This window comes from Odocoileus virginianus, chromosome 17 (genome assembly GCF_023699985.2).
Source record: "Odocoileus virginianus isolate 20LAN1187 ecotype Illinois chromosome 17, Ovbor_1.2, whole genome shotgun sequence".
Classification (NCBI taxonomy): Eukaryota; Metazoa; Chordata; class Mammalia; order Artiodactyla; family Cervidae; genus Odocoileus; species Odocoileus virginianus.
In genome coordinates, this window is record NC_069690.1 from 27,290,596 (window position 1) to 27,316,074 (window position 25,479).

General features: G+C 46.7%; 1 protein-coding gene across 4 annotated transcripts in view; it reads right to left on the reverse strand.

The window, feature by feature from the left end:
• The window catches only part of STX8 (syntaxin 8), a 199,486-nt gene that overhangs the window by 17,309 nt on the left and 156,698 nt on the right, over window positions 1–25,479 (reverse strand). The window contains exon 8 of one of the 4 annotated variants that reach the window (XR_011492229.1): window positions 12,313–12,463. The exons of the other annotated variants lie outside the window; for them this stretch is intronic. The gene's annotated coding sequence lies outside the window, so the exon portion shown is untranslated. The remainder of the gene's footprint in view (window positions 1–12,312; window positions 12,464–25,479) is intronic. 4 annotated transcript variants of the gene reach the window in all.

Consider the following 25,479-nt stretch of genomic DNA (forward strand, 5'->3'; position numbering starts at 1 on the left):
TCCAATGAATACTCAGGACTGATTTCCTTTACAATGGCCTGATTTGATCTCTGTGCAGTCCAAGGGACTCTCAAGTCTCGTCCAACACCACAATTCAAAAGCATTAATTCTTCGGCACTCAGCTTTCTTATAGTCCAACTCTCACAACTAATCAAACCAATCACATGGACCACAGCCTTGTCTAACTCAATGAAACTATGAGCCATGCTGTGTAGGGCCACCCAAGATGGATGGGTCATGGTGGAGAGTTCTGACAAAATGTGGTCCACTGGAGAAGGGAATGGCAACCCACTTCAGTATTCTTGCCTTGAGAACCCCATGAACAGTATGAAAGAGCATAAACTACCAATAAAAGAGGTTATCATAAAATATTGGCTCTGAAAAACTATAAGTGGGTACAGGTAAAGTAAGTTGGTGTTGCCAAATTCAAAATCAATACATTGCCCATTAGTGGTTAGTGACCTGGTATCAAATCCTAGGAGTGAAGAGATTCTATGTATCTTTCAGGTAAATGAACAGTTAAATTTTGGTGAAATGCTAGGATTTTACCAGATGCTCATGGGCTTCCTTCTAACACACAATTCAGACACAGAATTTTCAGCCAAGGGGACCCTCTTTGTATCACATTGAACAGTTCCTATTTACATTTCCTTCATTCCCTGGAATTTTTATTCAGTTGCCATTTGCTGATATTCCTGAGAAGGTTATTACCGAAAACTACCTGATGCTCTACCAATGCTATGCTTATGTTCAGAGCAGTACTATTCATGGTGTGGTCTCAGGAGCATTACCCGAGAGCTGGTTAGAAACGCAGTTTCAAGGGCCCCACTCATGCCTACTGAGTCTGGGTCTCTGGGGGTGGAGGGGCCTCCCGGAAGCTGGGTGTTAACAAGCCCTGCTTGTGATCCTTCTGGCGCTTACGTTTGAGAACCACTGGATTGGAGGTCAGGATCAAAGCTCGCTGGTGGTTCTCCACACCACAAGATCAAATAGCATCTGTTAACAGCACAAGAAGAGCCACAGCTTTCTCTGGGTACTAGATAGAGGACACTCGGGGTCCCCAGCCAGGAAGAAAGTTACTGTCCCGGCTGACGATACACACAGTGAGAAAGGCGAGCAGTCTGTATCTGACATACCAGTCCCACCTGCCCCCAGCCCCACGTCAAGATCACCTCGGCCTCCTTTCCTCTTGACTGAGAAAGCTATGTTCTGAGATCTGCAGGACCAAACCAACACCGAGAATGGCCCAAAGACGACCCCTGCTTAGAATAGAGAATGACTCAAAGAACCAATGCTATGGTTTTTCTGGTAGTCATGTACAGATGTAAGAGTTGGGCCATAAAGAAGGCTGAGTGATGAAGAATGGAGGCTTTCAAATTGTGGTGTTGGAGAAGACACTTCAGAGTCCCTTGGACTGCAAAGAGATCACATCAGTCAATCCTAAAGAAAATCAACCCTGACTATTCATTGGAAGGACTGATGCTGAAGCTGAAACTCCAATCCTTTGGCTACCTGATGCGAAGAGCTGACTCACTGGAAAAGACCCTGATGCTGAGAAAGACTGAGAAAGATTGAAGGGAAAAGCAGAAGGGGGTGGCAGAGGATGAGATGGTTGGACAGTAGCAATGCCTCAACACACATGAATTTGAGCAAACTCCAGGAGAGAACGGAGGACAGAGGAGCCTGGTGAGGTACAGTCCACAGGGTCACAAAGAGTCACATGACTTAGTGACTGAACAACAGAGAACCATCTCCACTGGGTTGCCAGACTTTTCCATCAAGCATCAGGCTGACCCAGGTGGCCTTAGCTGCTAAGGAGCTTTGACCCTTCTTCCTTCCAGAAGGAAGGGCCTAAGAGAGGAAGAAGAGCCTGGTGTAATTCCAGCTTCACAGGTGACGACTGACTGCCAGTGGGCCAATGTGACATTTACTTCCCACACCGTGTACATGTGTGGGGGTGCTGATCCTGGAGAACGTGTGCATTTCTAGTGGTGCACCCAAAGAACAGGGATTCACGATGCTGAAGCGCTGGGTGCTGAGTCAGCCAAAGGAGGCACCTGCTCACACACACACGCACACGGCCGCCCCATCCCAGAGGGTGCCCCGGAGCCAGGATGCTGGGGAGCCAGTCATAAAGCATGGCGGCCGCTCCTTTAGCCGTCTCCTTCGAGCACTGTGGGTGGGGAAACGAGATGGGGGATGGCTAATGATTAGTTCCTTATGGTCCTGGCATTCTTGAAGTATATTCTTTACACCCGCTGGAACACTCCTGCATTCTTGATTGTGGGGCTGCAATATATGAGCCTTCCTTTCCGAGTGCTATCTTTTATGGCGAGACTTGCCTCCCCACAACCCCCCACGCCCCTCCTTCCCCACGGCCACGCTCTCCACGCCATCTCCTGTTCTCTTTCTAAGAATGCAATAAACATTTCAGCACAATCTTTTCAATCCACATTATTTATAATATTCTGACCATCCATCGAGCCTGGCTAGAAGGCAAAGTAATAAATCAAACTTAACAACAACAGAAAAAAGAAGGAAGGGGAGGGGGGGTGGAAATCACCCTTTGGCTAGGCTAAGGCCTGAGACGTTTCATTCCCTGAAGGGTTTAGCTGTGTTAGGAAAAGTGAGATGAGATGAGACTCTGGGTTTAGAATGACGCGGAGTCAGGAACTCCAGTCTATAGGCCTAATCATAACTGTGTAGAAATCTCAAACAAACGTACCTCTCAGGGGTGTCGTGAGGATAAACGAGATACGTGGGAAGCACTCCGAGTGCCTCGAATAAAGGTGACTGGAGCCTAGTTTCCCCTTCTGGGTCTAAAAAAAGGTCATCTTGGAACGGAGAGGTAGCAATCCCCCTTCCCACACCCCCGAGCTCCAGTCTCTGCTAACCAGCAACCCCTCTACAGGCTCCAGTGTGTGTGCATGTGTGTGTGTGGGGGGGGTGTGTGTGTGCAAGCCCTGATGTGGGGCTGGGGCTGGGCCTGGGCAGGCAGTGTGATGAAGGCGGCCTGGGCACTGCGTGCTGATTCTGGTGGCCACCCTCAGGGCGCCCCTTCTCCCCACCAGCGAGGACCACGCCAGGCCACACACAGCCTGAGGTCTCTCTGGGATGCTGCTACTCCTGGTGGGGCGGCGGGGGAGACCGGAACTCCTCCTGGGTCACGCTGCGTGGCGCTAGGCAGGTGTACACAGTCTGACTTTTCCTCACAGAGACAGACTCTGGCTTAAGAGCTCGCTGACTATTTCAAATTTTATTTAAACAAATGTGGAAGCTGGCACAGGCTGTTGGCTAGTTGTGTTACTGGCCTGAGGCCTCTGCTCTGGCGAGGCCCCGCTCAGCCCGCATCTCACTCTGGAAACCTTGGCGGGTCATCCTTGCCCTGGAGCCAGCAGGGGTTACCAGGCCTGGACCTCAAGGTAGCAGCTCCAGGCCTGTGGGTCCTGGGGCAGCCTCTGCCATTGGCTCCAAGTGGTCCCCTTGAGCAGCTTTCTGGATATGAGATGCTGTTCTTCTGTCCAGGCCAAACTCAGGTATCAAATGGAAGATCAGAGTAACTGAGTCACAGCCCACACGTCCATCACCACGGTCTCACCTTGCTTCTGGGGAAATGACTGTGAGTGACTGCACGTGAGATTCTGGTGCCAGAAAATTGGGCAGGCAAGTAACTTTTCTCATTAAAATTGTCCAACTTGCCAACGGATGTCACTTTGCCACCCTCCCATTTTGCATATCAGTCTAACTGGGTTTTGTTATAGGACAGACACGCGTTCCTGTTCAGACATGTCACCCATTTGCTGGACAGGGTGGTGGTGAAGGTCTTGACCAACATTCTAGAAGGGTTCTGACACCAGCTTGACTTTTGCTCATCACTTCTACCAGTAAGTGCCCAAAGGGAAAGCAACCGAATTTATGGGTAAGATCCACATTGTTTAAACAAAGTCCCTCTAAAGCACAACAATTTATTTTCAAGGTCCCTGGGTCAGGAACCACCCAAATCGTCATCACTTAACTACTACAGTCAATGGTTCACTTCTTCAGCTTCTGATGATCAGACCTCCTCTTACTCCAGCGTATAAGGGTTGAGTGGCTGACCCAGACCCCAGGGGTGTCCTCCTCACTATAGCCCACTCTTTCCCACAAGCTTCGCAGGGGCCTCTTCCCTCAGCGCTGATCCCCGGGCTGAACCCCTCCGCCATCACTCAGAGGCCCCGCGATGAGGGCCCACCAGTGCTCCCCATCTCTCTCCCCTCGCGTCCTCTCCCTGGTTGTCCTGCCCTCCCGACCTTCCCTGTTTATGCGCCCCGTTGCCTTGTCTTTACCCACGGTGACAGTGACATGGAAGGCTCTAGAGCCACACTGCTTGGGTTCAAATTCTGGCCACTCCACTTCCCATCTGTGTGACTATGGGCAAGCTCTTTAACCTGTCTTGGTCTCACCTGTAAACTGAGGATAAGAGTACTGTATAAAATGTCCCGGAAACAGAATCTGTAACACAGTTAAGTGCACGATAAACATTGCCTTTTCTTCTTCTTAAGCATTTACCAGACACATTTGCTGGTGTTTCAATAGCCCCTTCCAGTGGGATCTGTTTAGACCAAGGCTCTGGTGGAGGGTAGCCCAAGGCAGTGGCCGTTTATACCCCATGATGCTGCCCATCAAGCCACGGTGAATGGGGCACACAGAGAGGTCAGCCAGCCCACCTGGCCCATCTCAGCCCAGCACATGAGGCTGAGTTGGGTAAATAGGTTCTTTGTTCTGGAGCTAAACCAGGGAATTGGGAGCAATGCAGGCTCCCCAGGCCTGCTGTGCTCCCCAGGTCCACCATGTTCCCTAACAACAGTAACCAGGTCCTTAGGATAAACCCACCTGAGCTTATTACTGTGATAACGTGAGTGATTCTAGTTTTGTCTCCAACCAAAGAAAGAAAGAAAAAGTGAAGTTGCTCTGTCGTAATCGACTCTTTGAGACCCCATAGACTGTAGCCTACTAGTCTCCTCTGTCCATGGGATTTTCCAGGCAAGAGTACTGGAGTGGGTTACCATTTCCTCCTCCAGGGGATCTTCCCAACCCAGGGATCGAACCCAGATCTCCGACATTGCAGGCAGACGCTTTACCATCTGAGCCATCAGGGAAGCCCAAAAGATCTCTCAAAGAACAAAGGTTTAACCACCATGTGTGTGGTGCTACAGTTGTACGCACTTTAAATGACAGAGTTGGATGGAAGGAATACATTTCTAGTTTCAACATTTTGGGTCATCAGCAAGATGGCAGGGAGGCTTTCTGTCACCTGTGGAATCAGACTTTTTAGGCCATAAGCGGGATAACTAAGACATGAACATGGTTTTTGTCAGAGTCACCTTTTAACATCCACCTCCTTTTCAAATCCAGATTCTCAGGGTCTGCAGGTATAATCAGGACCAGTGTCTTCATGACTGAAGGTGAATGAAGAGCAAACTCTTTTCCGGTTAATGTCCTTGTCACTCTGGAGAACGTCCCTAATCACGTGTCTCCAATGAGAAATCACGGAGATTTCTGAAGCACAGGGTGGAGCCAGGAGAGAAGAAGAGCCAGAGATGCAAGCTAGGGAAGGTCACTGAGGGCAGGATGTACATGGGTCAGGATGGGTCTACGCTGGGCAGAGGAGAAGCCAGGCATCCTCCATCCATCACTAACCAACTCTGTGCCAGGTACAATGTCAGAGGCTGGGACTGCAACCACAGACAAGATGGACGTGACCCCTCGCCCCAAGGAACTTCTATGCTAATAAGAGAGATATCCCAATTACCACACAATATGACAATCACAAATCATGGGTAAGTGCGAAGAAGACAAACAAGGGGTTATGATCAGAGCTGCTTTGATGGAGCGCCTCCTCCTGGTGACTTAGAAGTTAGGATTCAGTCATGAGAGAAGCTGAGAGTGTACCATGTGCTGGGCACTCTGCTCACCGTGTTCCGTACATCATCTCGAAGCCCCATAACAACCCTGCAAACCGACAGTATGATTACAACAATGATGTTGGTGACGGAACCCGAAGCTCAGAGAAGTGAAGCAATTTACCTAATGTTTCAAGGCTCTTTTGTGTTGGGCCTTGGATATGAACCTGGGTTTTACCAATTTCAACAGTCATGGTCAACACCTTGCAGTAACATTAAGACTGTACAGATGTATGGTTGGATGGCATCACCGACTCTATCGACAGGACTTTGAGTAAGCTCCGGGAGTTGGTGATGGACAGGGAAGCCTGGTGTGCTGCAGTCCATGGGGTCACAGAGTCAGGACACGACTGAGTGACTGAACTGAAGACTGTACAGAGGTACAGGAGGTCCTAAGAATACCAACCACACACCTTCCGAACCACCTTCTCTGCTTCCACTGCCAGTCGCCTGGTTCAAGATGAACCTACTGTGGACAACTCTGTCCTCCTGCTCCAGGACCACCAGGGGTCAACGGTTGCCCTCTGCTGCTCAAGTCAACCCTCCTCTTAACTGAATTCAAAGCCTAACCACAACTAGTCCTTGGTTTCTCTTCGAGAACTAAAGGAGACAATTACTGCTTGCAGAAAATGAGAACATCTAACCTGTAAATAACTGAACAGTCAACAGAAAAACCTATGTGAACTGAAGTAAAGAGGGTGGTTAGCAAACAGAATGCTACAAACCCTTTCTTAATGAACTGGTCACAAGCCATCAGAAAACACAATGAAAAAATCTGACTCACAACTAAGCTAATAAACAGAGAACAAAGAACTTAATAAAAATGGGCAGCACTGATAGTTTGAAAATGCCATAATACTGAAGGGACATTGAAGAATAAGTCTGAAGAAAAAGACAGCCAGACTCACATGCCTGGACGGGAAGCTCCCACACTGGGCACAAGTCCCTGCTCTCCAAACCAGCAGAAACACTGAACTCAGCTGTAATGAAAACAGCCACGGGGGTGCAGGAATCTGCTAACTGACTGTGCATCTGCCAGGGAGATCCCTGTATTCTGCAGATAAGGAAACCAGAGCCTAGAGAGGTGAATAAAATGAAATACGTCTAAGACAATCAGTGTGGAGACACAAACACTCACCACTGGACCTTTGCTGCCACAGAGCTGTGTGTGTGTGTGTGTGCATGTGTGTACTCATGCATGCATGGGTATCCACATACCCATGCACACGTGTGCTTGTATGTGTGTACATGTGTATGCATGCATGTGTGCACATGTGTGTGCAGGAGATAAGAAGGAGAGCAGGTTACAGAGGGCCTTGAGTGTTGTCACCAAGCAGACAGTGTCTGACAGGTTTCCGCAGAGAGAAATGGTGGCAAAGAGGAAAAAGGTTGTTAAAATCAAATTCATGTTTTCCCCAAGAATGCCCTGGCTTCTGTGAGGAGGGTGGGTTGGAAGGGAGACAGGGAGCTGGGTCAGGAGATGCCAGGAGATGGCAGAAGATGGCAGGCACCTGGAAGAAACCTGCGGGGCTTTTTCAGGGCCACTCAGGAAGCAGGATCCACAGGGATGGGCATCGGACTGGAAGCAGGGGCCAAGAGCAAGGGGAAAGCCAGAAACGACTCCTGAGGATTTGGCTGGAAAAACCGAGTGCTTGGTGGTCTTGCTCATCAAATCAGCAAATAGAGAAAGAAGAGCGGGGCTGGAGAAGATCACAAGCCTGACCCTGGACATTTTGGGTTTTATTTCGAGCAAGTTTTGACAGCCCGGTATTTGCTTTTCTTCCACTGGGATTATATAAAACTTGTCTGTTGGGCTAGCCAGCCATTGGGGAAATTTTCCTATTTTGGTGGGGGGTTTGGAGGCAGCCAACAATCTACTTTAAGGATCCCAAGTGTGAAGCAGGCATGGCTTGTTGGAGCGGTTGTCAGAGTGGTAAAGGGCTGGAGTACTGGTCTAGCAGATGGCTGATCGAGACCCCCACCCTGCAAGGCCCTTGGGGAATCCTGCCCATGCTCCATGCTCCTCTCAGAAACTACGCCCCACACCGCCTCCCCATTTTCTCTCCTCTCCTCTCTCCCAAGACTCCCAGATACTCACTTTACGTTCTTGTACATGTGATAATATTTTGGTTGGTCCCTGATGATATTTTCTTACCAGAATCCCTTCTCTTTGACATCCTAGGCTACGTGCGTTCACTCCTTGATTTCCTCCAAACATGACACTGTTTTACAGTCTGGTAAGAAAGTTTCAACGGAAAGGCATGTAATTGGAAGCCATCCTTTTTCATTAATGAAACAGTGTCTCCAGGTGTCTGTTTTCTTAACTTATAATGATCCCCCATGTACCCTGATCCTTAGACTGAGTTGTTGATCAGAGAGTGGCGAAAGGTCAGCAAGAGGAAAGCTGGCCGTCTCCTCTATTCCACACGCCTCTGGTCGACCTCTCTCTGCAAGAGAAGCAGAATTGAGCTTCCCTGGCTCACCTGTGGCAGCCTACCCAGCTGAAAGAGCGATTCTGAGAGGAAACAGGCCTTTCTGAGAGCCAAGAGTTGAATCTGCAAATTCAAATATGTGAAATGAGACAGTGGCTTTCCAGGGATGAATCTGTCTTCCTTCAACCAAACGAAGAACCGTATGTACCTACTGGATGTCTAAGACACCCAGCACAGGTGGAAGCAAGAGACCTCAGGTGCTTCTTGCAGAGCCTCGCAAGGGATGCTGGAGGATAAGGCAGTCCAGGAAATCAGGCAGGTACAGGAAAAAGGGGGGTTCACAGGGACAGACCCCCCAAACGGAATGTGACTCCAGGCCATCAGCATCTGAGAGAATGTATTTTGTGGAGCCCTCAGGACTGCCTGTAGTAACTTCTGAACCCTCCACCATCAAATAATATCTTTTACTCTGACAAGAGGCTGTAGATAATTAGACATGTCTTTCCTTAAACGAAGGAGGCTTTTTCCTTTTGATCAACAGTCAACTTTCTGTGTTTCAAACAGAATTCTCAGGGTTTTCATTTCATGGGGTCAGAGTATAAACCTGAGAAAAGTACTCGAATGTAGAGCTTTTCCAATAGATGGAAGATACCCTTTTTACTTCCTGAGCTTAAACTGTAAGCATCTTTTGAAATGAAAAACAATGTTCTTAAGCAACTAGATGTTTCCCACAACTTCTGTCTGTAGGGATTTCAGTTCATTTTCTGGAATTTATTAATCAAACACCAAAGTATTATCATCTACTCAGAAAAGCCTGATGGAAACTGTAACTTGAATAATATTCAAGGATTTTTTTCTTTTGAAGCAGAAAGCCTGCAATTACCACACTGGGGAAAGCTTTTTTTTTTTTTCCACTATGGTGCACTCCCTCAGGAGAGGAAATGATTTTTGAGAATACTGAAGCCTTTTCTTATTCTAAAGCAGGCTAGCAACACCTGTACACAATCTTTCTAGACACAAGGAGACTTTTCTGAGGTTTCATGTCATGACCATTTAATTTAATAGCTCTGAGAGCTTACCCAGGACACTAATACCTCAGTTAACTGGCACGATTGGTGAATTGGGGATTCCAGTTAACTTAATTTTTCCATCAACGAATAGTAACCCATTTATGCAATGAAATTTCCCCAGCAGGATATAGGGGATCTGGACATCTCTTTTTCAGGTATGTACAATTGTATGTTTTGTCTCTCAGTTTTACATTTAAAAGAAAAATAAAAAAAAAAAATCAGCATTTTCCCGCCCATAAATCTTCAAATTAATAAGCCAATAATCAACCACATGTCAGAGGCCTCACCAAAGAAACAGAGGTTAAGCTTAATTGTGATAGCATTAGTTAAAGAACATCAACCTAGTGAGTAAAATAAAATACATTTCTCTCCTCCATGGAGCAGTCATTTAACACACAAGGCATCAATCTGCAGCCAGGGGCCACACAGACAAATGGTACACAGTTTTGGGATCTTAGACACTCATGGTTTACATATAGATGGAGTCGAAAACTTCAAATGATACAAGGAAGGACGGGTGTTAAAATTTTTTTCCTTCAAAAGCATAAAAACCAACACTTGCTTTTGAAGAAGCAAGGCAAATGAAATGTACTTTTTGAAATAATTAGTGAAAAGAAAATAAGTTTAAAGTTGCCTTTAACCTTTTAATTAGGGCCTCTAACTTTTTAATTAGGGCTTCCCTGGTGGCTCAGTTGGTAGGTAAAAAATCTGCCTGCAATGCAGGAAACCCAGGTTTGATCCCTGGGTTGGGAAGATCCCCTGGAGTAGGAAATGGCTGTCCACACCAGTACTTTGTCTGGGAAATACCATGGAGAGAGGAGCCTGGTGGGCTACAGTCCATGGGTCCCAAGTGACAGACATGACTTAGCAACTAAACCACCACCACTAATTTTTTAACCAGCAGAATAAGGACTGATTTTATATTCCGACTTCAACTTAGCAGAATTAGAAAGCTTCAAAAGTTCTTAGAAATGGAACAGGTAAAAGTAACTTATGAGAAGTTCTGATGTGATTTGTCAGGGGCCCAAAGACCCTGGTTACCTGGGTTATCCTCAGTCATTCACTTATTTTTTTTTTGCTGAGCTGTGTGGCTTGCAGAATCTTAGTTCCCCGATCAGGGATTGAACCTGGACCTTGACAGTGAAAGTGTCGAGTCCTAACCACTGGCCCTCCAGGGAATCCCCCGCATTGGTCTTATGCTTTAATTAATAGATGCAAAGTCTTTCAAAGGCCCGAATAGGGCTTGGTTTCCTCCCTTTGATGGTTTCCAGCAGGCAACTTTAGGATCTGAAGTTTTCTGGAATACTAGGTTCCACTCTCCTTGCTTCTCAGCCCCCCTTCCCCTCCACCCTCACAATCCTGATTCAGTGGTTCTGAGATGTGGCCCAAGAATCTGTATTTTTAATAATAGCATCATGTGAACCTTATCAACAAGGAAAACATATGGTCCTGGATAATATGATTTGCCTAAGCACGGGTTCTGGGGGGATGGGGGCAGGGGCGGGGGCCAGACATACGGGGAAGTCACTGGAGCTGGGAGGGAAAGATCGATTTCCCGGTCTCAGGATCCGGACAGCCAGCTTCAGTAAAGCCTGGGGCTGGACTCGGGAATCTGCATTTTTAAAAATAATTTTATTTACTTTCTTTTTTTTCTGGCTGTGCTAGGTCTTTTGTTGAAGCACAATCTTTCTCTAGTTGTAGCAAGCGGGGGCTCCTCTTCATTGCAGTGCATGGGCTTCTCGTAGCCGTGGCTTCTCTTGTTGCGGAGCATGGGCTCTAAGGCATGTGGCCTTCAGCAGTTGCAGCTCACAGGCTCAATAGTTGTGAAACCTGGGCTTAGCTGCCCCTCAGCATGTGGGATCTTCCTGGATCAGGGATTGAATGTGTGTCTCCTGCATTGGCAGGAAGATTCTTTACCACTTAGCCACCAGGGAAGCCCCTGGGGAATCTGCATTTTTAGTGAGTGCCTCAGGTGACATCTGGTCATAAGAAACATCTCTCTGCTTGTTGATGAGTGGCCAAACTTGACTCTGGTTGGACTTAAAATAACAGAACCAGGAAAAACCAAAGTCATGATCCACGGGACTTCCCTGGCGGTCCAGTGATTAAGACTCTGAGCTTCCAATGTAGGGGGTGCCAGTTTGATCCCTGGTCAGGGAACTGAGATCCCACAGATCCCCCATACCATCCCTGTGGTATGGCCAAGAAAAAATTAATAATGGGGCTTCCCCAGTGGCTCAGAAGGTAGAGTGCCTGCAATGCAGGAGACCTGGGTTCGATCCCTGGGTCGGGAAGATCCCCTGGAGAAGGAAATGGCAACCTACTCCAGTATTCTTGCCTGGAAAATCCCATGGATGGAGGAGCGTGGCGGGCTACAGTCCCAGGAGGGTTGCAAAATGTCAGACATGACTGAGTGACGTCACTTTCACTTTCTTTCATAATCCAAAGCGGGGAATCAGGGACACCTTGGTCTTCCCAGGCCCAACTGCTTCCTGGATCTACAATGGATGGGCTGTTTCTCAAAGATCTGCCTCCAGGAGGCCAGGGCTCAGTCCAAAGCACCGTGGACCATAGAGTGCCCGCCTGACCCTATACGGGACAGATCTAGGACACTTATGGGTGGACCTCTGGTCCTCTGAAGCAAGAATCACCTTTGGGAAACACGAAGCGGCAAACTGTCTCTGGGAAAGGTCATGGCCTAGTTACAGCATGCCTGCAAATCGCAAATGAGACACTTCGGTGTACCATCGCCGGGTCATAACCACACACCCTGTTTACTACAAATTCTGCTCAAATAAACCTGTCTTCACATACAGTTGCTAAGGCACTTGTGCTTAGAAAAACAAACACTTTAAACACAAACAATACCTTCACATTTTCCCTTCAAAAGTGACTGATTTGCTCAGTGCTGAAAAGCTGCAACAAACTTCTGGAAGCCTCGCATCACTGCACTTTGCATTTGCCAATAACTATACGGACCTCTTGGAGAATGCCAAGGGAAATACCGGACTTGGGAAGGCTAGGAAGAAGGAAAAAAATAAGGCGAGATCATACAGGGGATGAAAAACGCCTCTTGCATGCTTCCCCGTGAAGTCAGTCTATGTTTCTTGCAAACGGTTGAACTCCATAAGCACCTCACAGTTTAGTTGTCTTGATTTCAAACCCCTGCCCACATGGCTCACATTTGCAACTTAAATATTCGGTATGAAAACAATGTTATTTGACAGGATTCTTCTCTGGAGGGGAGAAGGAAAGGCACGTGTTTCAGCCCACACACATACGCTGATCTTTGACTTGAAGTATCGCTGTAAGACACGCAATTATTTTGGCTTCGGAAAACTATACTGTCTGCTCTGTTGGGGTGGGGTGGGCAGTTACCAAAAAAATCTTGTCTTGAGCAGTGCCAGAACCGAAGATTTTTATGTGTGTGAGCTGGAGGGATTTTATTATGCATGTATAGTACAAATGGTTCTTTTTTCATTTTGGAAAGAAAAAAGGCACTTAAGGGAAAAAAAAGAAAAGGTTTGGTGGGGAGGCTTTGCAGTGGTATTTCACCTCAATACATCTTTCAAGTTTGATGGCTCGTAAGCTCACGGCTTGATTCTCGTCTTCAACCTTGAGACAACGCTAAGCTGTCCGCAGCAGCTGCAGAGGCCAGGTCTTTAAATGAAATAGAGAAATAATTGCTTCAGGAAACAAAGGGAAGAAGGGGGAAAAAGGCCCGTGAGCTGAACGACATGGCCCCTTGGGACTGCCTGTGGTATGTGGTCCTGATGGATATTGTGCAGTGTGCTAAGAAGGGATCCTTGAGCAGCCCTGGAGAACCAGAAGTGTGATGTGGCCGGAAAAGTGTGAGTTTCAGAGACACACCTGGGTCCAAGTCTTGGCTCTGTGACCGATTAGCTAGTGACCTTGACAAAGGGCCTTGCCTCTGGGTGGGGGTGGGGGCTCCTGGTTCCTCATCTGTAGGGTGGGAGTACCTCTACCTACAGCAGGGATGGTAACGAAGACTGGAGGGCGCAAGGCGTGCGATGGGCTGGTTCTGTTCAATGCAGCCAATCAAACACCCACAGCTACCTCTGCCCTGCCCCAGGACTCCATCTCTAGAGGGAGAAATGGCATGAACCCATGATCCAAAATAATAAGGGAGAAAATGACATCCAATCAGATGTATCAACCCGGTGTTGGATGACAGAAAGCACACGGGCAAGTGATGAAGGACTGAGAGGAGATGCTGAAGCAAACGAGTGAGTAGGGATGGGGGTGGGAAGAGGACGCTGGCTATGGGGCTAGATCCCTGTCAAGGCTAGGGAATGGTAGTACCATGTACTCCTGAAGACAGAGCCAAAAACGGGGTCAAAGATTACATGAGGACCCACTCTATCTCACATCCCTCCATCCCCCTGTACAACCAACCGCTGCACTATCCTTTAAGGAAAGAGGGCCAGTGGAGGAATGGGACCAGAGGGGTTCTGAACATGAGGCAACAGGTGCAGGAGGAGGAAGGGAGAAGTCGAGAGGCTGAAAACAGGAGATAAATACACATTTTCACATGGGAGGGTGAGAGCACGCTGCCCCCGCACCCATATTAGGATCCCCGACACTAATAGCTAAGCCTCTATTCACTAGGCAGGAGACCACAGGGCCCCTTCTCAGCAGAAAGGGACTAACCAAAGAGAAAAGACCTACAGACACCTGCATGTGGGGACCCTGGGAACAGGTCCTTCCCTGTCTGATAATCTCGTGTGAGACCTACAACTCTACACGCCCCACCCATGCATACAGAGCTTTCAGATGTCTTAGTGCATCATTCTTAAATATTAATGGGTAGACAAGAATCACTAGATATCTGACCAAAGAGAAAAATGAGACTCCAAACATACTCCCCCAAAAAACAGAAAAAAGAATTCAGTAAAAAGATACAATGCAAAGAACAGAAGAAAATAGCAAAGAAACTAATTAATATGCTCAGAAATATAAAATGCTTTGTATCTGTAACACTAGGACATAGTCACATTTACGAAATCAGAAAACTTGAGAGTTTAAAAAACAGCAGCAAAAAAAGAAATTTCAGGAGAAAGTTTTGAAGAAACATCCCCAAGATGAACAAAAAGCAAAGAAAGGAAAAAGAGGAGAGAAAATATTGAGTTGGCATAAAAATTCATTTGGGTTTTTTCATAGCTTAAGAAAAACCCTAACAAACTTCTTGACCAACCTGATAATAAGGAAATGAGAAAGCCCATTTTCCATCTTAATGAAAGTATCAGAAGGAAACAAAAAAGAAAAAAAACAAGGGGGTAATGATCAAGACTTTAATATAATGAAAAATGCCCAGAACTGAAGGCATGAATTCCAGACTGAAGGGTTGGCCGAGTACCCAACACAATAGTGTTGGACAAGGGGAGACCATACTGGAAGGCCTTCTGTGTGAAATCTAGATGACTCAGGCTAAAGGGAAGTTCTTGAGAGCAAAACAGGGCATATGACAAAGTTCAGCAGTCAACTTGGCTCAAGAATCAACAAGGAAAGATAGAAGACAATGAAAAACTCCTTCAAAATTCCGGTCACAACCTGCCTCCAACCTAAAGTTCTGTAGATGTGGTCAATCGCTCAACTGCAAGCAGCAGAATAAAGATATCTTTCAGCTACAGAAAGGCTGAGCCCCAAGGAAAACATTAAAAAGATAGGTCATTTGATGTGCTTTTCACCATATCCATAGGGATTTCTCAGCGCTGAAGTAATTTAGGACAAGCATTATGAACAGCAAAGGAGGAAAAAATAACAGTAAGTTGAGGAAGAATGAAACAGTATGTAAGAAAGGAAATCTGGTTACAGTAAGCTACGTGGCTCAGCTAAAAACATGAATACATTCTGAGTTTGCTCCCTGGCATCACCGCCAAAAAAAATTTAATACAGCTGAGATGAAAATAATGAGTAGTGACTTAACTAACAACTGTGATTTAATGCTGTTGGTGGCACAGAGGAAAAGAGTAAGTGCAACATCTTCCACGGCAGGAAGTTCACAGACAACACCCAGAACTGCAGTCCAACGAGTAATATTAGTACAAGCACATTATTTAGGAACAAGGGCAAAATCCAGAAGAAACAGGGGAAAGAGGGGACTTCCCTTTCAGAGTGGGAGGCCTAGCAGGGCAGGTGATGGCTGGTCTCCCTTTTCTGTTGGGAAAGGCACCCTGGATCACCATCTGTCTTTGTAAACCATGCTGAGGTGTTATTCTGACTCATCGCCAGGCTGGGGTCCGGGTGAAACGCCTATCGCTATGGCGTGGCACAGGAAGCGAGGGCAAGTGTGGATGGAAAGGGGACCATGTGGAATAAACACAGCATTGGGCTCTAGAAGAGAAGTGAAGCACAGGCCCATGACCGCCTCCCCTGGGTTGCCCAGCAAGCACAGGTGTGCCTGGGCACATAGATCCACACACCTGCGCAAAATTGCAATAACCTAACAACTCACGCATCCTAATACAGCTCTCCCAAGTGCAAACCAAACTGCATTCACCTCCTCCCCAAAGGCAGAGAAACCTCACATCATAGCCTGCTACTGGACACAGAGGAACCATCATGGAAGCTCTGCTCTGTTAAGTCCTGGATTTTCGGTTGATGGCCATCTTCTCAATCCAGGCCACACACAGTTCTCCATATTATGATTCGTAATTAATCACCTCCCATATGCCCAACATAAATACACTTGTAGATCAACACCTTGACCATGCTACCAAAGGCTCCAATTTGGGAAAGGAGAGGTGGGGAACAGTCCAGAAAACATATCCTTGTCCGGCTGTGCTAAGCCTTCCTGGGAGGTGCAAGACTTACAATGCAGGGGTCGTGGGTTTGATCCCTGGTCAGGGGACTAAGATCCCACCTGCTGAAGAGCAATTACTGAGTCCTTCCACTCTGGAGCCTGTGAGCCACAGCTAGGGAGTCCAGGCACCGCAACCAAGATCCCACATGCCACAACTAATCCCACTGACGCAGCCAAATAAATAAATAAGAAGGGGATGTTGCACAGCATGGTGGGCGTGGAGACAAATTCCGGGAAGACAGGGATTTCGTCAGATCTAAATGGGGTATCAACCCAAACACATATTGCTATCAAACGAATGGAAGAGCTTCTGTGAGCTCTACAAAATCACTGTTGAATTATACGCTCCAGTTACAGTGATAAATATTTGGTACCAGGAGCAAGATTGCCTTTCTTGGGAAAAAGTTAGTTTCTTTCCTATTGAATGGCGTCTTTGCATCACATATCCTGTCTCCCTTGTTGTGTTCTGTTTCCCTGGATTCTAGTCTTGGTGCTAAATTTGAGGCTCCAACGTGGGCTTCCCTGGTGGCTCAGCTGGCAAAGACTCTGCTTGCAATGCGGGAGACCTGAGTTCGATCCCTGGGTTGGGAAAATGGAGAAGGGAATTCTCCAGCCACTGGAGAATTCTGTATAGTCCATGGGGTCACAGAGTCAGACACGGCTGAGCAACTTTCACTTTCAACGTGGTCTCAGTTTATTGGTTTGATAAATTCTATGCACGTTCTTGTAAATTCTATTTAAATTTCTTCCTTTAACAGCTTTGAGACTTGACACAGCCGCACACCCTGTCTTATTGTAAGCTACTCCACATCTTTGTGACACAGAGGTTACAAGTTATAAATAAAATCTACCCTGGGACAGAAGTTGGGCTATCTTTAAGTTTGCCCTATGAGATCCTCAGACCCTAAAGTGGCTTTGGATGGTTCACAAGCCTTGCCAGCTGGTCTTCACTGCTCACTGTTTTGCTATTTTATCCCCAAATCTTGGTCTGCAAGCTATCTCCATGAACTTATCCGTCTAATTTAAGCTGTTGTGTATATTTTGCTGCTATTTCCAAGCAAAAGTTCTCTTTGCAGTCCTCCAGCCTTGCCTTAGTTGAACTAAGGGGAAGCAGGGCTGTTCACCTCACATGTCTGTGTGTTCCGGAATGCAGGCTGGATGCAGCCAAGTGGACCAGGACCCGCATCTGGGAACGGGCCTTAGAGCTGCGGGCAGAAGCTGTGTGAATCCAGGAGGACAAGGCCAGCGGGGCATGGATGCTGCCCACCGTCCACTGGGCAACTCCTCTTTGTGGTCAAAAGAAAAACATGACAAGTAAGTGGACACTAAACATGGCTCTTACAAGGGCAAGAGAAAGTCAGGGACACACTCCCAACCTTGGTGCTGGGTGCTGGGGCTTCCCTGTTCAGCTGACTTCGAGACCCACCCCTGCGGCTTAGGTGTGTCGCCACCGTGTGGCTGGAGAGAGACTAACAGGCGCGCAGGACCCAGAGGGCTCCTCCTGGTTCAGACTTGGAACGCTTGCCGGAGCCACGGCTCTGGACGAAAATAGAATCTGTTTATTCGACTTGTCTCTTTCATAACACGACACAGATTTCAGAAAATAATCATATGGCAGACAAAATAAAGAGGAAAAAAAGCACTCAGAGGTTTCGCAAGCTACCTGCGAAGGGCTGAGCTCCAGTGAGGTCTGTAGGATGAGGTTTCCTCCTTTCACTGCCCCCCCGAAAGAGAAACCCCCTTTTTCACTTGCACACTGAGCCCCTTGAGAGCGCAGCTCTCACTGCTGGCTTCGGTTGACCAGGGCTTGCAACATCACCTCGCCTAACTCCCCCCGGCTGGTGTGGACCTGTCTTTGAAAAAGGCAGAATTTTCTTCTGAGCAGGCCATCCTTGGGCTCCTTTTTCAGAATATGTTTTTCAGTTCCTGCGCTGAGTCCTCAGACACCACTAGGTATTCAAAGGTCACAGCCACCGACCCCCTCCTTAAGCACAAGCCTTCCACCTGGCTGGCAAGTCAACTCCCTGGAGACTATTTTCAAGGCAGATGAAAATAATCTGACAGACAGTGGAACCAAATGTGCATGTCTAATAGCTTGACTCTCGAGAGTCCCTCAGGCTGCAAAGAGAACAAACCAGTCAGTCTTAAAGGAAATCAACCCTGGATATTCATTGGAAGGACTCATGCTAAAGCTAAAACTCCAGTACTTTGGCCACCTGACACGAAAAGCCAACTCATTGGAAAAGACCCTGATGCTGGGAAAGACTGAAGGCAGGAGGAGAAGGGGATGACAGAGGATGAAACGGTTGGATGGCATCATCAACTCAATGGATTTGAGTTTGAGCAAACTCTGGGAATTAATGATGGACAGGGAAGCCTGGCATGCTACAGTCCACGGGGTTGGACATGACTGAGTGACTGAACAACCAACCAATTGAAGAAGGTAATGAAGGTTGAGTGAGGTCATAGGTGGGGACCTAATCTGATAGGGCCTTAGACACAGAAGGACAAGGAAGCCTGGCATGCTGCAGTCCATGGGGTCGCAAAGAGTCGGACACGACTGAGGGACTGAAGAGAACTGAACTGAGGTCCTCAGAAGAGGACTTCGCTCTCTCTCCCCGTGCACTCACAGAGAACAGGCCATGTGAGGACACAGCAAGAAGGCAGCCATCTGCAACTCCAGGAGACAGGTCTGCCCAGAGGACACCTCTGCTGCCACCGTGACCTTGGACCTCCTTCCTCCAGAACCACGAGAGGATACATTCTTGTTGCCTAAAGCCAGTCGGCCTGCAGCCCTTCGTTATGGCGGCCCGAGCAGACCGACCCTGGGAGCCTTGACCTTGCTACCCCCTGGCCCTCTTATTCACCTTTCAACACTCTAAGTGACCTCTTCATTCTCTTCTACCCTGGCCACTTCCTCCTGGACGTGCCCCATCCATAAAGAGATTATATCTTAGAACCCTGTAACACTTTATTGACTTAAAAAAAAAAAAAAAACTGTCTGTCCCTACTAGACTCTGAACCCCTTGAAAGAAGAGACATTTCTTAGATAATGAAGAAGTGACAAAATGAAGGATTAGCTGTGTAAGAGCTTGCAAATACCAGTTACTTATGTGAATTATTTACCATGAAATGTGCAGGGTGGACTATACTGTGACATGGATGTGACGGCCAAACCCTCATATCAGGGTTAAAACCAGTTAGGTGACCTTGGGGGGCTTGTTACTTCACTTCTTTGGGCTGAAATGGCCTCATTTTCTTAAACATAAATTTTGCTGAAGCATAACACACATACAGAAGAGCACACAAGTTGTCAAGAACTCAATGAATTTCCTAATTGTTCTAGCTTGTAAGTGGGGATAATGATAGTGTCTATCGCACTGGGTGGGTGTGAGGGTTTAATGACAAAACACTTCTGAAGGATGGATGTATCTCATTCCTGCCACCCTGCTCGCCACTTCAGTTTAATGGAGAGATTCTTCATCTACTTAAAATGCCAGACAAGCTTGTCGTTTTAAAGCAGGGCTGAAGGAGGCAATGAAATAGGCTTGGAAAAGCTTCCTTGGTACCTGAGAGAGGAAGAGGAAAAACCCTTCCGATTTCAGTATATGTGACTTCTTAGCCAGCAGAGTAAGGGTACCAGGGACAGGTTGGTCCCTGGTCAGGGACATAAGATCCTGCATGCCGCAAGGCAGTTAAGTCTCAACACCACGACAGAGATCCCGTGAGCCACAACTAAGACTCGGTGCTGCCAAACAAATAAATGTTGGGGGAAAAAACAAATAAACCGGAAAGCCCCCCAAAACTGAGGTGTTTTTTTTTTTTTCCACCGCTGAAAATGTCCATCTGCCTCTCCTCTGAAGATCGAGGTCCTTCTCAGGAGCCACAGCAGATGTGGCTTAAAAGAAAGATGCTCGCAGGTCTGGGGGGGCAGGGTGGATTTACAGCCTGTGACCAATTAGCCAGATGGGCTCACCTCCCCACCTGGTTTTTCTCTGGTCCATGTTCCTCCGGCTCTCTCTCACTTTCATTCTCTCCCCGTTAGCTGAAGAAGGTCACTTCCCTTTGGCCTGGGGGTTGGCCGTCTGAGGCCAGCTTGGGCTCACATCTGCTCTGGGGCTTCAGGTGACCTAGTGGCCGGGATGAGCTTTCTCCGATGTGGGTTTTAGCACGGGCCCCATGACCTTTCCCCCTGAATTCAGATCGAACCAGGGTTGTCCACGTTTTCCTGAACTCCAGCTTCAGCTAGGGCAAATGCGGTTTGATTAATTCCAAACATATGTTCCTTAGAAATGCAGAATCTTACCATATCTGCCCTTCCTGTACAAAGCCAACTGGGGGGCTGAGTTTGAGCCGCGAAACCCCCAGGATCTGGGAGGAGGAGGGGACTGCCTGTTTCTGCATTCATTCTTAATGCTATTGAACGCTGATTACACTACTTGTGCTTCCAGGAAATGGAGCATGGTGACTTTTCTAGAGGCCCTCCTTTCAAGCTCTCTGTTTCTCTGAATGTAATGTAAACTCCTTTACTTTTAAGTTCAGGTTTGTCTCCATCAATTAACGCTGCCAACACCTGGAGATGAAGAGAACCCGAAGCGGTTATCTCGTTGAGAACTTTGAACCTGGGCATGGTATGAACATACATCACAGAAGATAAACATTTATCCTGCCTATTTTTTTTTTTAACAAATTTCCAGAGTTGAAAAGCCCCCAATTGCTTCAAAAGCCAAAGAAATGAGAACTGACTTGTATTTACAAAGGCATTTTCATGCATTACACATCCGCTTTCTTTTTCAATCATGGGTTTACTTTCCCAAGAAGAGCGCCATTTGTAAACGCAAAACAGAATCACAAATGTCAGGTTTTCTGACCAGCATTTATTTCCCAGGCAAACATTCTTTGAACCGATGTTTCCTCTCCCCTCCTCTGTCCCTCCTTTGGCTAGGGCAGTCAATGCATGCTTTCCTGCTCAAGTCAGCTCCGGCATTTTGGAAAATTCTGCACAACTGCAATTTTCTTACTGCTATTCCACAAATAGCCTTATGTTTAAAATGCATGTTATCCACCATCCCCCTCAACAATGTGCAGGAGCTAAAGCTCTTCACCAACCAAAGAAGCCTTTTTTAACTAAACATTTTTACTTACTTGGCTGCACCAGGTCTTAGGTGTGGCACGCCATCTTCAGTTGAGGCATGCAGGATCTAGTTCCCTGATCAGGGATCCAGCCTAGGCTCTCTGCACTGGGAGTGTGGATTCTTAGCCATTGGACCACCAGGGGAGTCCCCGCCAAGATTTTTTGTATCCGTGTAATTGCAGCTCGGATCTTTTGCATTTCTGCTCTTTTCATTTTGGCAAACGTATTCCCTGAATCATATGTAGGAATGACGAACTTAAAATGTCTGTTACCCATCTTTGGCTGGAAAAGACTAACATAGAAGGAGTGATGGATGGGAAGGGAGTATGTCTTCTGCATCTAATGTAACTCTACAGCATCTTATGCACAAAGGATACACAGAATAATTTGAGTGATGTAAGACTATCAGATATTAGATCTCTGGATACCTAATTCAGAGTTCCTTGGGTTATACAAAAATTGTTCAGGGAGGAAAGCTTAAAAAATTTGGTGTCAACACTGGATCATATTTTAAGCCCAGGATAGATGATAAAATAATACTGATGAAAACAGTACAAATTAAGCTGATTCCTTTTCACTGGGCAAAATTTTTCCTAGCTATTCTCATCACGTATGTCTGTTTTTCCAGATGAACTTTAGAATCATGATGTCAAGTAGCCCCCCAAAACTCCCTTTGGAATTCTGAGTCAGATTATGTGAAATTTATATATCAACTTGGGGAAAAAGTTACATCTCTGCAGTTTAACTGAAGCCAGCTGATCTGGGACTATAGCATATTCCTACACTTAGTCAAATCTTCCCTGTCTGTAGCTATAATTTTTCTTGCCTAGCAATTGTCACCCCAACCAACCTCCACACTCTTCAGAGGAAACAGCCAGCCTGTGCCCTGGACCACAGGCTAAGCTGAACATAATAACCCATGTTTTGGGGATAGATATAAGATTCCACGATGGTGTGATCACTCACCTAGAGCCAGACATCTTGGAATGTGAAGTCAAGTGGGCCTTAGAAAGCATCACTATGAACAAAGCTAGTGGAGGTGATGGAATTCCAGTTGAGCTATTTCAAATCCTGAAAGATGATGCTGTGAAAGTGCTGCACTCAATATGCCAGCAAATTTGGAAAACTCAGCAGTGGCCACAGGACTGGAAAAGGTCAGTTTTCATTCCAATCACAAAGAAAGGCAATTCCAAAGAATGCTCAAACTACCACACAATTGCACTCATCTCACAGGCTAGTAATGTTCAAAATTCTTCAAGCCAGGCTTCAGCAATATGTGAACCGTGAACTTCCAGATGTTCAAGCTGGTTTTAGAAAAGGCAGAGGAACCAGAGATCAAATTGCCAACATCCGCTGGATCATTGAAAAAGAGAGTTCCAGAAAAATATGTATTTCTCCTCTATTGACTGTGCCAAAGCCTTTGACTGTGTGGATCACAATAAACTGTGGAAAATTCTGAAAGATATGGGAATACCAGACCACCTGACCTGCCTCTTGAGAAACCTGTATGCAGGTCGGGTAACAACAGTTAGAACTGGACATGGAACAACAGACTGGTTCCAAATAGGAAAAGGAGTACGTCAAGGCTGTATGTTGTCACCCTACTTATTTAACTTCTATGCAGAGTACATCATGAGAAACGCTGGGCTGGAAGAAGCAGAAGCTGGAATCAAGATTGCTGGGAGAAATATAAATAACCTCAGATATGCAGATGATACCACCCTTATGGCAGAAAGTGAAGAGGAACTAAAGAGTCTCTTGATGAAAGTGAAAGAGGAGAGTGAAAAAGTTGGCTTAAAGCTCAACATTCAAAAAACTAAGATCATGGCATCTGGTCCCATCACTTCATGGGAAATAGACGGGGCAACAGTAGAAACAGTGGCTGACTTTATTTTTGGGGGGCTCCAAAATCACTGCATATGGTGCTTGCAGCCATGAAGTTAAAAGACGCTTACTCCTTGGAAGGAAAGTTATGACCAACCTAGATAGCCTATTAAAAAGCAGAGACATTACTTTGCCAATAAAGGTCCGTCTAGTCAAGGCTATGGTTTTTCCAGTGGTCGTGTATGGATGTGAGAGTTGGACTGTGAAGAAAGCTGAGCGCCAAAGAATTGATGTTTTTGAACTATGGTGTTGGAGAAGACTCTTGAGAGTCCCTTGGACTGCAAGGAGATCCAACCAGTCCATCCTAAAGGAGATCAGTCCTGGGTGTTCATTGGAAGGACTGATGCTGAAGCTGAAACTCCAATACTTTGGCCACCTCATGCAAAGAGTTGACTCATTGGAAAAGACCCTGATCCTGGGAGGGATTGGGGGCAGGAGGAGAATGGGGCGACAGAGGATGAGATGGCTGGATGGCATCACCGAGTTGATGGACATGAATTTGAGTAAACTCTGGGAGTTGGTGATGGACAGGGAGGCCTGGCATGCAGCGATTCATGGCATCGCAAAGAGTCAGACATGGCTGAGTGACTAAACTGAACTGATTACAACCAGGTCAGAGAGAAGACCTCCCTACGACTTTCCTCACTGTTCTTAAGAAGCATCCCTTCTACAGAGCAAGGGGGACTTGAATATGAGGCTGCCAGTGGTCATGTTCTCCACCAGGGAGACAAAGCCAGCTTGAGGCAGGAAAGATGAAGCCAAAGCAGAGATGGAGTGGAGGATGCAATCCCCACCACTAACCCAAATGGTGACTTTGTGTGTGCTAGAAACAAGTGCTCCTTCCTATGACAACATGCCATAAATCTGCTATCCTCAATAGATCTATGATGACAGCCTGCGAACAGCAAGCCTTGAGGTTTAGACTTGCTCAGTGCACGCTCTGAACAACTGAACCCTGCAGTCCTAAGGGAAAGAGTCCTAGGAGCTTTGAGAATCATATGTTACTGATCGAAACCCGTTGCAGTTTCACTTGGTTCAACCTAATACAATGAATTTTTTCCCCAATCCATCAGATTGGCAAAATTCCAAAAGCTGAGCAACACACTTTCAGCAAGGCTGTGGAGAAATGCTTCCATACAATACCAATGGAAGGAATGAACCCTACAGAGGGCAATCTGGCAAAACTGATCAAAATTGCCACATGTGGGAGTCTGTCCTACAGCTATATCATACACCCATAGACACCTAAAATAACGTATGTGCTAGGTGCAGGAGACAGTATGAGGGGGGGTAGGGATTTTCATATTTGCTTGTATCTGCAAAAAAGACACACTAGGAGGAGACATGAGAAGCTGGTAAAAGTGGTTACTATGTGTGGAAGGAGGAAGTGAAGCAGACAGGAGAGGAGTGAAATTTCCAGAGTCCATCTTGTTCATTAAAATATACATTCAAAAGGAAAAGTAAATTGAAAAGTTAAAAAGTAAAGTTACAGGTAGGTATTTGGAAAAACTGGCCTTTTAAAAACAACTCATTTGCCAGTCTTTTTTTTTTTCATTTGCCAGTCTTAAACAGTCAGTGTCACTACAGTATATAATTACATACTTTGCTGCTGTTTAGTCGCTTAATCATGTGTGTCTGACTCTTTGCAACCCCATCGACTGTATGTAGTCCACCAGGCTCCTCTGTCCATGGGATTTCCCAGGCAAGAACACTGGAGTGGGTTGCCATTTCCTCTTCCAGGGGATCTTCCTGACCCAGGGATCGAGCCCACATCTCCTGTAGTGGCCAGTGGATTCTCTACCACTGAGCCACCAGGAAAGCGTCAATTAGGTACTTACAAAGATCCTTATCATTACCAACAAAATGAATAAAAAAACCATGAGTCTCAATTCTCTCTTTGGTCTGGCTATTTTCCATTTGCCCCTCTCCATCCTTTCCCCTTCTTCTCTGCACTCTGGATTGGGGATACAGGTGGCTGATCTCCACACACTAAATCACCTGGGCCCTCATGCTTTCTAGCTTCCTGCTGGGTTGGCCAACAGAGGCACTGGCTGGATCCCAGGTCAGGAGAGGGAGAGGCTGGTTTATTTCCTCTCGTGTCAGCACTGCGGTTCTGTACCCCATTATATCCACACATCCTGTCTGCTGCCCTCTTCCCTGGTTCTAGCTCTAAGTCAGCTTCAGAAACACAGTT